The 11646-nt window shown below is 43.7% G+C and overlaps 1 protein-coding gene across 1 annotated transcript in view; it reads right to left on the reverse strand.

Annotated features, from left to right (window-relative positions):
• The window catches only part of CCDC120 (coiled-coil domain containing 120), a 39393-nt gene extending 34347 nt beyond the window's left edge, over positions 1–5046 (reverse strand). Inside the window, exon 1 of the mRNA XM_070935125.1 lies at positions 4782–5046. The gene's annotated coding sequence lies outside the window, so the exon portion shown is untranslated. The remainder of the gene's footprint in view (positions 1–4781) is intronic.
• Positions 5047–11646: the final 6600 nt, after the last annotated feature.

Genomic DNA, 11646 nt, shown 5'->3' on the forward strand with positions numbered 1-11646 from the left:
GTAAGGGGAGCTCAGCCCGTTACGCGGCACTAGGAATTTGAACCGCTGAACTGCCGACCTTTCGATTGACAAGCTCAACGTCTTACCCACTGAGCCACCATGTCCCTTCAACAACAGTATTACTAACTTACAGTAGCTATAGCAATTCACTTAACAAATGTAGCCAGAAAAATAGTAAAGTGGGGCAAAACTCAGTTAACGAATGTTTCGCTTAGCATCAGAAATGTTGAGCTCAATTGTGGTTGTAAATTGAGAACTAACTGTATACAAATTCAATTTTGTCCCTCACCCAGTCCATATTTTCCCAATGAAGAGTCAAAAATGTTGATCGCTCTACTCCCAAAGCACGTAATTACAGTAATAAACTTAGCCATATAGGTAGGACCCACAGAAAGTAAAATACTTGTGATATTTTAAAAGAAATTAACGTTACCCCTACAAGACAGGAGGAAAAATAGCTTGCCAAATCTGCCACCATTTTAACCCAATCACCGGTTTACCTTTCTGGTACACTTCTATCATAAAAAACAGCATACAACAGAGGTGGGCAACTGTGGCCCTTTTACAACCTGTGGACTTCAACTCCCAGAATTCCTGAGACAGCCAGGCTGGCTCAGGAATTCTGGGAGTTAAAGTCCACAGGTGGCTCAGGAATTCTGGGAGTTGAAGTCCACAGATTGTAAAAGGGCCACAGTTGCCCACCCCTGCGCATATAAGATACACTCTGTGTAAAAAAATAAGAAACCCCACCCCCACACTCTCGTGGTAGTTATGTAAACCCTTAGACATGAGGGCATGACATAACATCTATATAACTTAAGAAAAGGTGGACTACATTAACCAATATAACAATAAACCAGAAATCAAGTTGTCTCAGCCAATCTCATTGTACACGTGTTGTGCTTTGACAATAAAGGTTCAATTGAATTGAATTGAAGTATGCAGAGCTATAGATTCCCCCCATCCCCAGCTCCCACTCCAGCTATATTTTTCATCCATCAATTTTGGTGAAATGTCAGTCTTCCCTTCCCCCACCTCTTTGGGATGCCCAGACGTGATTTAATTAATTGCAACTATGCAGGAGAGTAAGGAGTAGTGGAGAGAGAGAGAGAGAGAGAGAGAGAGAGAGAGAGAGAGAGAGAGAGAGAGAGAGAGAGAGAGAGAGACCATCTCTTCCCACACTTGTAGATCTGAGGATTTTTCAGCAGAACATTTGGGCTGTTAGATTTCTGCTCTCTCTGTTACTGGAGGGGAGAACAGATTAAGCGGTTGAAAGCTTCTCCATCTCCTAGTCCTGGGCCTGCTTCCCATTCATTCCCTTCTCTCCACAGAAGGTGGGGATTAGAAAGCTGGCAAGAGAAAGAAGAGCACCTGACCCTTCTGGGATAATTTGCCTTGGGCCCTCTCAGGAGCTGGACTGAGCTGGGCTAAGCTCCCTGCTGATAGAGTTGGAGGGCTTAACTCTTGAAATCCTTTCTCACAGCAAGGCAAAAGTCCAGCTTCTAATCTACTCAACAGCCAGGTCTCCTTTCTCTTTCAGGATTCCTGGCTCTCAGCCCCATCCAACCCTCTTGTAACTCAGGAGACTTTGGAAAGGGAAAAGAAGGGAAGGGTGGATGAAGGAATGTGGATCTGGAGTCTGGAAAGCTCCACTTTGCACAAAAAATACAATGGGTCACACAATACTGTCCCAGAGATCAGCGTATGAAAACCGAGAGAATGTCAGATCCTAAGACATACTTCCCCTCTTGAAAGAAACAAAAATCATCAATGTATGCATATTCTCTGTTCAATTCATCTTGTTCTTTTTGGTACATTTTTAAATTTCCCTGTTAATAATACTTCCAGCCAGTAAGTTCAAGGTGCCAATGGCAGGTTGACTATAGCATCCTTTGATTTGGACCCTATCCCAAACTCACAGCATTCTCCCCAAAGCATATAAATATCAAATAGTTACTAAACTGTTGCAAATTACTTCCTCCTTCCCTGACTTCTTTAGAGGAACAGAAAGCAGTACTGTAAGGAATTGGCTATTGTGTCAAAAAACAGGTCACCTATTTTTTTTTCAATTTGGACCTCCTGTTTTGAAGTCCCTTCCAGTGGGACAGTTAATAATTTTATGAAGGAAATCATAGATAGATTATATAAATCTATAGACCTTATATTGGGATGCAGTGGTTCAGTGGCTAAGACGCTGAGCTTGTCGATCGAAAGGTTGGCAGTTCAGTGGTTCGAATCCCTAGTGCCATGTAACGGGATTAGTTCCTGTTACTTGTCCCAACCTAGCAGTTTGAAAGCATGTAAAAAATGCAAGTAGAAAAACAGGGACCACCTTTGGTGGGAAGGTAACAGCATTCCATGCGCCTTTGGCATTTAGTCATGCCGGCCACATGACCACAGAGACATCTTCGGACAGCACTGGCTCTTCAGCTTTGAAACGGAGATGACCACCGCCCTCTAGAGTCAGGAACGACTAGCACATATGTGCGAGGGGAACCTTTACCTTTACCTATAGACCTTATAGATCCCCCCCCCATTTTTAATACAGTGGTGTGTCTTGCTTCCAAGAGATCTGCTGAGGCCTCCCGTATGATACGGAGCAGAACCTATACTTCTACTGAAAGTCTTACACTGACAACATCACTGCTTCCAATCCCCTTTTGGACCTTGGAGAACCTGTTTTGGGTTGCAGATGCTTCTCAGCTGAGGGCTCAGGTTATGCTATGATATATTGGTCCTTCTGCAAAGGCTCAAGATTCTTGGTTTGATTTGATGTAATAGAGTGGAGCAATTGCTCTAATGTTTCCTTCCCAGTTCTCACAGCTTCTGGTTAAGCCACTTGGGGGGTACAAGGAAGGGTGGGGGGGATACACCAAACTAGGTCAGTCTAGCAAGAATTTATTCCTTGTTTGCCTGCACTGGGCCAGCTATTGCTTTGCGATTAGAAAGAGATCTCAGAAGTTTGAATTTCCAGCAGTGACCGCATTAATCCTGCTAGTCATCGAATTAACAGGAAGCAAAGGCAAGGAATATTCCTTTTCACCAGGCTTTTCACCCTTCTGATATGTAAGCTTTGGACCCACAGTGTCCCATTGTTTTGCCCCTGATCAGGCTGGAATGCCTCTCCTACCGTTTTCTGTTTTGTTTCACTCATTCAGTGTTTAATTGGTTCCTGTCTATCCTGCGATAAGAGATGGGTTTTGTCTGCCTGCATATGTGTATGTCACAAATTTGGCATCAGGGTCAGTGGCATTTCCTTTGGGACAGATGTTCAAGGGCCTTTACGGCAAAATGGATAGAACAGTCTCCCAAATATAACACATGGATCATTTATTTTGAAATAAAGTTAATACACCTGTAATAGTCAAAAGAGCTTCCTCCTAAGATAATTTGAAGTATAACAACACACACAATCGGTATCTTGCATAAGGCATTCAGAGTCACTGCCTCCAGTGAACAAACTGCACTGCTCATTAAAGTTTGTTCCTAAAGAGATTTTTCTCTCCCAAATAGCACCAAAAGACTTCCAGAAAGGTAAACACATCTCAGGTAAGGAGATGTGTGAACATTTATTGGTGGGATTTCCTTCCCCACTCGGTTGTTTCCAAGTGTGACAGTGAAAAGCTATTTATGGCATGCTTTTTCACTCAAGCTCTGGGGTTCAAGGTAGCTCATGCCAGAGAGCTATTAGTCCAAACCAAGCCACAGCCACCACTTCTTGGCTCTGGACTGGAGGAGGCAGGGAAAGAGGTTACCTACAGAATCTACTTAGAGCAGGGGTCTCCAACCTTGGCAACTTTAAGACTTGTGGGCTTCAATTTTCAGAATTCCTCAGCCAGCTTTGCTGGCTGAGGAATTCTGGGAGTTGAAGTCCACAGGTCTTAAAGTTGCCAAGGTTGGAGACCCCTGACAGAGAACCCTCAAAGTCACCCAAAATGTCACCTGTCTCTCTAATGAAGTCTCTGCCCTCTGTTGATTCCAGGGGGTAAATCTTCTGTTCTTTGGAGGTCCTTCCCTGTGGGAAAGCACAGCCAACTTGCCCTTATATTATATCCATTCAGAAGCTCACAAAATTGTCTACACACAGGCCATTGTGAAATGTGATCCAGAGAGACCTGCTGGCCTGCCCTGCAAAAGACTGGTGCTGGAGCACAATTTGAAAGGGCTGGCCTGCAGAGGAAGGAAAAGTTAAATACTTCCCCCAGCTGAGTTTGTATCCTGCCCTTTCCCACCCTCTGGACATTCCCTCAGGCATTGAAATGGGCCTTTTTGGGCCACAATCTTGCTGTGGATCCCAGAAGTGCCCAGCAAATTCCTGTCTTTCTTTGTCAAGGTCTCATCTGTAAAATGGGAACATCAGGGGCAAAAAAAAAGGGGTATTTTACAGAAATACACCATGCATTACCTGCTTTAAAATGAAGGACAGGCTCTTAATCCAAGCCCTTTCCTGATCCCTGACCCTACCCTCACCCCACCAACTCCTTCAAAGCTTGACTCAAAGCTAGCAAATTCCCATGGAGGCCAAAGGTCCCCCTGGCCCAATTCTGCCCCCTTTGTGTAGTTTCAATCTCCTCCCCCTCTCCCCAGGCCCCAAGAGCATGGGTGTAGTTGTAACACACCACCTCCCTCCCGGGGCTCAATGGATGAGCTGTAGTTTTCGCTCCCCCACCCCTTAAAAACTTTTAAGGTGGGAGAGATGGAAACTACAATAGAAGCAGCCACCCTCCCGCCTCCCAAGACTCCCCGTTGTCTCTGCCCAAATCCTGGGCAGGATTCCTTACCATTTGCTTCTCCTTGAGACGGCGCCGATTTATTTATTTATTTATTGTTGTTGTCCCCCTCTGGATAAGCGAGTTGACTTTGATTTTTCGGCCATCCAGAGCTCGGCTGACCAGGAGAAAAGAAGAGGTGTGCGTGTGTGTGTGTGTTTGTGTGTGTGTGTGTGTAGCAGCCGGCGGGCGGCCGAGGATCTTCACTCCCAGCACCGACCCCATCTCCCATTGGGGAAGGGAGCTTTCTTCGACCTCATCTTGAGGGCGCTGGGTGGGCTCCGGCCGAGGAAAATCCACCCTTCCTCGGGGTTTCGATCAGGCAAACGAAACGAGGCGGGGGATCTGGGAGGCGAGTATAGAAGGCGGCGGGAAGGAAGGAGGGAGGGTGTGTATGTGTGTGTGTGTGTGTTGTGGGGGGGGGAGTGCGGTTATTGTTTGTTTACCTCCTCGCGTCCTGTCCCTGACGGCTCCTCATTCCCCCCTCGCCGCGGTGCCTGTCTGTCTGTGTTATGTCTCCCGCTTTCGCGCACACACATAACGCGCAGAGGCCGGCTGTAGCGTAGCGTGGCTGTCGGCTGCACACCTCCAGCTTATGGTGTGCTGTGGTGTCTCGGTGTGTGTGTGTGTGTGTGTGTGTGTGTGTGAGCGCGCGTTATTCTCCCCGACGTCTGCCTTAACCCTTCGGCGGCTGGAAGGAGATCCGCATACAGCCGTGCTGTACCGGGTGTGCTTGGCGGACGGGGAGGCGGGGAGGGGGCTTCCCTTCCTTCAAAGGAAGCGATCGCGCGAGGGAAAGAAGAGCGGAGGGTCGAGACTCAGCGGGGCGGGGGCTTAAGGCGCCCCTCCTCTTTCGCACCTCTTTCGTCTTTTATCTCCCACGAGTGCGGGTGGGAAGGAAGAGGGCAGGCGGGGGTTTGTTACCCGGGGCGGAGGAGAAAAAGGGAGCATGCTGCATATGCTCAGAGGCTCTCTCTTCCTTTCAGTTTTGACCACCTGGGAATTGCCATCGTTGGATTGTGTGTGTGTGTGTTTTAAAGGGACACAAGCCAACCATTATTAAATATTTGCAGAAATCTGCAAATATTTTATCTGGGAAGTCCGGGGCGCTTTCCTCAAACAGTTTCCAGTTTCTTGTAAAAGCCATTTATTCACGGTAGTGTCGTCCTGGTTCCCAGCCCTAACATTTAAGCTTTTCTCTCCCCCCCCCCACCTCCCAGCCATCTTCCCGAAGACGATTTTTCCTCCTTAAGCCAAGAGAGTCCTGCCACAAAGAGAAGATGAGGAGAGGTCAGGTGACCCGTTGGGTGTGACCAGAATTTTATCTTGGGTAACCGGGAAAGTGTGGTCAACCTGGTTATAGGCCAGTCTTTGGCCTAAAGGTATTGCCAACCAACTCTTTATAACCTTTTTGGTTAGTAAGAAGCTGTGATCACAAGAAGGAGGGTACAACCTAAACAACCTGATCTCTGACAATGAGGGAATGAGACTCCATTCACTGTGTATCTTATGGGTTTGAGCAGAGGTGGGTTTCAGCAGGTTCTGACCAGTTCTGGAGAACCAGCAGCAGAAATTTTGAGTAGTTTGGAGAACCTGTAGTAAAAATTCGGACTGGCCCCGCCCCCATCTATTCTCTGCCTCCCAAATCCCAGCTGATCCGGAGGAAATGGGAATTTTGCAGTAAACTTCCCCTGGAGTGGGGTGGGAATGGAGATTTTACAGTATCCTTCCCCTGCCACGCCCACCAAACCACGCCACACCCACCAAGCCACACCCACAGAACCGGTAATAAAAAATTTTGAAACCCACCACTGGGTTTGAGATATGATGTGTCTTTGAAATTTCTTTCACTGGATGGATAAGCCATTGGTCCTTCTGTTCACAGATGTGCACTAAGCCAAAGTGGGATTCATTTATTTTACCTTGATTGGTAAGTGAATGTTAACTATTATTATTAGTTATCTATCTAATCAACTCTAGGCAGCAAACATACTGCACCTAAAATATGCTTTCTATTTTCCCTACAACAACCCTGTGAGGTGGGTTGAAAGAGACAGACTGGCCCAAAGCTACCCAGCCGGCTTTCACTGGACTAGGACTCCGTCTCCTTTGCCATTACACAAAACTGGCTCTCAGTTATGGTATGTTATGTTTGAATCAGATCATGATGGCTTATTTAGCACATCATAGCTTAAAAATCGTGGTTTTTGTTCCACATGAGAGCAGCATCTGACATTTCTCTTTCTGCAGAAGAGGGTTAGTTTGTAAGTCTAGGAATCCAGTCATTCTCCAAGAATGTTCCATGTGAGTCAAGCCATCATTTTCATTTATTTTAGAATAATATTTTAAGTGAGTCCAGTACTTATGATCTGTTAATCCGGATTTCAGGTTTCATGTATGGTGTGAATTCAATCTAGCATGTCTGAACTGACTCCCCAGGGGTTTTTAAGAAGTTTTAACAAGTTCTGGCATGTAGATGGTCTATTTGCAGGAACCACAAATAAATAGCCATTGCTGTTTAGTCCAAGTATGTAGAATAATGGGGAACATAAAAGCACTTTTCCAATATTTGAGGGTCTATTACAGGGAACAAGGTGTGGATTTATTCTCCATAGCACCTAAGGGTAGAAAGATAGGAAAATGGGTAAAAGCTTTAGGAGGGAAATTTTTACTCAAAATGAGGAATTTTCTGACTGAGAATTATTGTGTCAAGCAATGGAACCACCTCTCTACTGAAGTCCTGGGATTCAGTCACTGGAGGTTTTCAAGCAAAGATTGGACAGCCATTGGAGATGACAAATAGGCAGGGCTAGATTAGCAGATCTCCCCTCCAACTGTGTAATTCTATTATCTTGTGAAAATGAAGTAATTGGCATATACGGATAAGTCAAGAGCAAATTGCATTCAAAAACAGGAAAAACAAACGGTACGTATGCCTATATGAGTCAGTGCACAGACTTCTAAAAACGTGTGGCACAAAGATGTTTTAATAAAAACACATGCACACAGTATATAGCTCCAGTAACTAGACTAGCTGAAATGTTTTAGTTTATAATCTGACAAATGACTGACATATCAGACATAATGCCCCCAAGGTATCATTGATTACATAGTGTCCCCAAGGCATCATTAGAAGTGGCATAAATGTGCTCTGTAAGATTTTTCCAAGAAGGTATCTTCTCTGTTGGCTATAAATGATGTGAGTTGTAACTCAGCATATCTGGAGGGTCTGTAGTTGGGTGGGTGTGCTGTATAAAACTACATAGGTAGCTGACTATACTCAGTACAATCATGGGCTGAGACAGTTTTCATGTGCATTCTTATTTTAACACATTAGGTAAAGTTCAATACATACGTACGCGAATAAATTTGCAATCCAGCTAGGCACACACAAATACACAAGAATAGTATAATTGTCAGGCAATTAATCTCCAATGTATAAGGAAAAGTTCCAAGGAAGAGTTCAGTAAATTATTCGTACAATCAATCAAAGTATAATCAATAAATGAATAAAAGAGACACAGGCAAAAGCAAAACACACTGTTAAGTTGTAACCATAGGTAACAGCCTTCCCTACCTTGCTGCCCTTCAGATGTGTTGGACTTTGACTCCCATAATTCCCATCCAGTATCATCAAGTTGTGCCCCAAAATGTCTGAAGGAGATTTCCATGTTTTTTTTAGATAGGGAAAAGCTACTCTATATCTCTGTGATATATGTGTATATGGTTTTAAAAAAGGTTTATTGAGGAATTTTCACCATTTTAATTTTCTGGAAAAAATGTTCCCAGAAAACTCAGAACTCCCACTTTCTCTAAATGTATAACAACTAATGCTATTTTTTGAAAATATTAACCTATCTTTGGCAGGCCAGCAACCACACTGGTATCATGGTTTGTTTACTGTAACGCTTCCTCTGTTGATTTCTGTTGTACTTTCTCCCATGTAAGAGGAGATTACAATAGGATTTCCCCAGTGTATGCTGGATAACTGAAAGTGTTTACAGAAGGGTTCTGCTGGATAATGGGCAGACTAAACATATTTTAAATAAAACAAATATGGATGCAAATGAGTAAATTGGAATTATATTGAAGAAGCTAGTTTACGAGACCATGTTATTTGCGGGACTGCCTATCTCAAATCATTTTTGCCCATCCAATAAGATCTGACAAGGTCAGAGCGCTCCAGATCCCATCTCTTAAGCAATGTCATCTTGCAGAAGTCAAGAGACATGACTTTTCTGTCATTTTGTCTGTCTACAAAAAAATCATTCCCCTCAAGATCTAAGCAGCTTCAATCTTGCCTGCCTTTCTGAAGGTCTTAAAGGCATGGCTTTGGGCCAGGGGAATTTGCGTTTCCATCTGATAATATTCTTTTGTCGAATGACTTCGGCAGAATTTGTTCTAATAATATATATATATATGGTTTACTTTTAGCTGTTTATTTAATTGTAAACCTATGCAGCTCACGGAGCAGAAGGGTAATGTGCTGTTTTAGAAGCAGACATAATTGCCTGTACCACTGTATTTTGCACCAGCTGAAGCTTCCAGATACTTTTCAAGGACAGCCCCAGATACAACACATCACAGCCATCCAATTGGGTGGTGACTATGGCTATGAGTAACTGTGACACCCCCACCCCCCAATTCAGGAATGGTGTAACTAGTACATAATATGAAGCCGCACAAAAGCCTTCTCAGTGGAGATCACCTCTTGCTCTTCAAGCAGGAGTTGGGAGTCCAGGAGTACTAAGCCATCTCAAATCCTATTCCTAGAGAAGGCAGATTGAAATCCCCCAAGAGTGTAAGTCAGGCTGGTACAATTGCAACATTCCCAACTAATCCTTAGAGCCCAACTTCATAAACAGGGTCTCACATCCGGTGACCTGTGGGGCAGCACACCTAAAAGCCATAAGGGATTCCTAGATGACAGTCACCAAACCTTAATCCCTGTCCCAGAGTTTTGGCTGATGACATATCTGGAATCCAACTGGGTATATCTCTTAAAGGACCACCCCTCCTTTCTGGGCCCAGCCAGGTCTCAGTAATACATGCCAGGTTGGCCCTCTCATTGATGATTAGATAGCAGATGGGGGGCAGGCTTATTACAAACCATTTAAAAGCAGCAGCTGGAAACTATTTGATCTGGAATTGACAGACTCTTCTTTAACCCATTGTACTCCCAGTAACTATTTCCAGTATGGGAGTTGAGAGCAAAAGGAAATTGCATCTTCACATTATCAGAAAGTAATCAACTATTTTAGTGGCTTTTTCTTAGTACCAATAAAGATTCTTATTGAGCTGAGCCCTAAAGTCTAGGAAGGCTATGCTGAGAATTCAGAAAATTCTGCTGAGCTCTTGCCTACAAGCCCAAGATCCAAGACATAATTCAAAGAAATCTATCCTTTGTCAATTTTTTCTCAATGTCAAAACTTTCACAGCTATCCAGTCAATCACTTCATTAGAAATACCAATGGTTTAGTATTCCGATTTTTGTTGTAATAGAAATATACCTACACTTCATTTTGTTGTGTAAGTTGGAAATTTCCTTCCTTACTTCTCTTATTCACTTTTCTGCCACATTGTCCATTTATATCTATTTGAGCCGCCCCCTCCCCCAAAAAACCAAAACTGTGCTTTGTTTTTCATTGATTACTCTGAGTTCACAAAGCATAGTGGTTGACATTTTATTTGTTATCTCAATATCAAAGGGTTTTCATTTTTATTTATTATTGTATTTAATCATATATTAATTTCATCTTATTAGTTTTGTAATGAGCTCCACCAGAACTTTTTTTTACTTTAGTTAACAGTGCTGTTATTTGCAAATGACAAAATGTTCAATTGCAAATTCATTTCCTACAATAGCTTCCTGTTCATTATAAAGGATCCTCAGAATTACCAGCTGTTCTGATATGCTTATTGTACATAAAAGGTAAAGGTTCCCCCCCCCCACATATGTGCTAGTCGTTCCCGACTTGGTGCTCATTTCCGTTTCAAAGCTGAAGAGCCAGCGCTGTCCGAAGACCTCTCTGTGGTCATGTGGCCGGCATGACTAAACGCCAAAGGCCCACTGAACGCTGTTACCTTCCCACCAAAGGTGGTCCCTATTTTTCTACTTGCATTTTTTACATGCTTTTGAATTGCTAGTTTGGCAGAAGCTGGGGCAAGTAATGGGAGCTCATTTCATTATGCAGCACTAGGGATTCGAACCGCTGATCTTTTGATTGAGAAGCTCAGCATCTTAGCCACTGAGCCACCGCATCCCTCACTGAGGGACTTATTGTACATATGTGCTATCAAATTGGTATCAACTCTCAGCAATCACATAGGACAATCTGTCTCCAATTTGCCCCTTCATGTTTCTAATGATACATTCATTGCCACCATAATCAAGCCATATCACCTTGCTGATGATTGTCCTTTCCTTTCACCTTTCCCAACATTATGAGCTTCTCATAGTGTTTTAGCAACCCATGGTATTCTCAGGAGCCTATTCCAACACCAAAGTTCAAAGATGACAAGAGTTTTTCTATCAGTTTTTCTATCATCTTCTTCAAAGTCCAACTTTCATTTCATTTCCACAGACTTTCTTTTCTCCACAGGGAAAGCCATTGCTTGCAAGTCAGATCTTTGTAGATAAAGGCGCATAATAACATCTCAAAATCTTTTTTCCAGGCCTTCATAGCAACCCTACCAAGTGCCAGTTGGAACAATATTTCTTGACTGCTAGTTCCTTTACTCCCCTTCATGGATTACTGCCTTGTTGTGGTGAAGGGGTTTGCATAGCTCAATGAAGCCACCCAAGATGGACAGGTCATAGCAGAAAGTTCTGACAAAACTTGATCCACTAGAGAAGGAAATGGCAACCCACTCCAGT

The sequence above is a fragment of the Pituophis catenifer genome, unplaced genomic scaffold, assembly GCF_029215685.1.
Source record: "Pituophis catenifer annectens isolate HBS135680 unplaced genomic scaffold, rPitCat1.0.hap2 SCAF_2, whole genome shotgun sequence".
In the NCBI taxonomy this organism is placed as follows: domain Eukaryota; kingdom Metazoa; phylum Chordata; class Lepidosauria; order Squamata; family Colubridae; genus Pituophis; species Pituophis catenifer.